This window comes from Ammospiza nelsoni, chromosome 7 (genome assembly GCF_027579445.1).
Source record: "Ammospiza nelsoni isolate bAmmNel1 chromosome 7, bAmmNel1.pri, whole genome shotgun sequence".
Lineage (NCBI taxonomy): Eukaryota > Metazoa > Chordata > Aves > Passeriformes > Passerellidae > Ammospiza > Ammospiza nelsoni.
This window is the reverse complement of record NC_080639.1, coordinates 5606680-5608717: the sequence shown is the minus strand read 5'-3', so window position 1 is coordinate 5608717 and position 2038 is coordinate 5606680. Positions and strand designations below refer to the sequence as shown.

Below are 2038 nucleotides of genomic sequence, written 5' to 3'. Positions count from 1 at the left end.
ACAACAAAAACCAGCCACCCTTACACTCTGCACTGCCTTGAAAAATCCCCTCCAAAGCTGACACAAACCCTCACAGAGCAGCAAATGAGCTGGAGCCTGCTGGAGCTGGGCAGCAGCACCTGAGGCTCCAGCCTCACACCGAGCTGGTGCTTCTCTCCCAGCTCCCTCTTCCCTTCCAGCACATCCCTGGGTATGTGGCCCTAAGCATGGACTGCTCTTCCTGCCCTCCTGCAACTTTTAATCCTTCCCCCCTCTGCAGTTTTTGGTGTATCCAAGTGGTTTATGACTACTCATAACTATCTATAGTTCATGATTAAATAGCTTATGACTCTAAGGACAGGTAGTGCACACACCTTCAGGCACTTCCAGCAATGAAGGGACAGGATTTATTTCAAGGCAAGGCAATCTCCAGTTTCCTTGAGCATTGTTATTGCATTCCAGTGTGGAATTTTTGAGTCTTAGTGAAGAAACACATGGAGAAATGCCTTTGGGTAAAAAAGTAAGGAGTTGCACACCTGCATGGATTTCTGAAAGACAGACATCAGACATCACCACTCCAGGCTTTTAAAGGCTGTGGTCTCCAGTTCAAGAGCAGATTTCTCAGGTAAGGGAAAAAGCCCTCATCCTCTCCTTCAAAATCATGGACTGCTTGTTCAGAGTTTCAATATAAGCCTTCAGATAAAGGTGATGTCCTGGAAATTCAAAGGACAGAGCAAAAGCTGCAGCTGACAAAGTACATGAACTAAACTCATGCAAACTGTGGCATTTTTACCTTCAAAGAATGATCTGTACCCTCCTTCAAATTTCATCCCCACTAGTTACATGTAGTACTAGCTTCAAACATACAACATTGCTCAAATTCCAATTATTTTACATATTAGAAGAAAAAAAAACCTTTTGCGTGCAACCCAAATTATGCATGAAAACTCATAGCAAAACTAATTTCTTAGCAGGTTCAAACAGCATGATGGGGAAAAACAGGCAAAAAAATTGACATTTTGTTTAATCTGTGGGTAAATATTCTTAGCCTGCTTTTAACCATTTGCTTCCAAGTTTTGTAAAAGGACTAAGAAAGTGCCCAAATGCCTGAAGTTTGTATTTTTTTTCCAGTGAGAAGGTCATATTTTTTAATCTTTTTTTATATATCACCTTAACTATTTGGTCATCTAAACAGGTACTTGTCCTTTGCCTCTGCCAGAAGAAGAGGACAAGCTCTGTAAAGCTGAAGCTGAAGCAGCACATGAGCATGTGGAACAAAACTCTACAACTGCACAGCCCACACATCATCCCCCTCAGAAACATGGCAAAAATATTCCTTTCCAGTGCCACAAAACCTCCAAAACTCTGGTTCTGGCTTTATTTTGGACCAAAATCCTGTAGTCTAATATTGCACATTTTCTAGCTTGATTTTCTAGCTAATTTCCCCGGCTCAGGCATTTCCTTGCTGAGGTTTGATGAAGGCTTACCTGGCCTCCCACTGTTCTTTTCAGAGAGAAGGGAAGAAAAGGACTGGTCTGCTAATTCCAGTGGCCACAGTCAGGAGCAGGAGACAATATTTCTTCAGAAGTTCACTTCCAATGGCAAACCTTTTTCCTGAATATTTTCTCTGAATATTGCTGCTGGCATTCTGTGAAACCTGGAGGTCCAGCCCACAGTCTGTGCTCAGCACCCAGCATTCCCTCTTGGAGAAGCACAGGAAGGCAGAGGTGAGGGCTCTGTAGATCATATCCTACAAAGGAAGCACAGTTAAATGCTGATGGGAACAAAAGCTGCTCTCAGAAGGACGTTCTGCCCTCAATTCCATCAGAAAGGACTGAGCAAGCAGGGTTTGACAGAGCAGGAGGAAAATCAGGATCATCCAAGTCAGACAGAAGTGTTGGCAGCTATTTTCTTCCTACTTCTGATGGCTCTCAGCTATTGTCATACCTGGAACCAAGTCAAAAGCATGCTTATCCTGCTGTGCAAAGCTGTTTCTCTCAGCCTCTCTAATAAATCAGGGGCATTAGCAAACTTCTTAGGCAGGTTGCAAAAAAGCACC

General features: G+C 43.3%; 1 long non-coding RNA gene across 1 annotated transcript; it reads right to left on the bottom strand.

Moving 5' to 3' along the window:
• Nucleotides 1-361: 361 nt before the first annotated feature.
• LOC132075261 (uncharacterized) lies at nt 362-1706 on the bottom strand. The gene is made up of 2 exons (XR_009418755.1): nt 1467-1706; nt 362-692 (listed from the first exon to the last, which is right to left on the bottom strand). It is a non-coding gene; the product is annotated as an uncharacterized LOC132075261 (long non-coding RNA).
• Between the last annotated feature and the right edge of the window lie 332 nt (nt 1707-2038).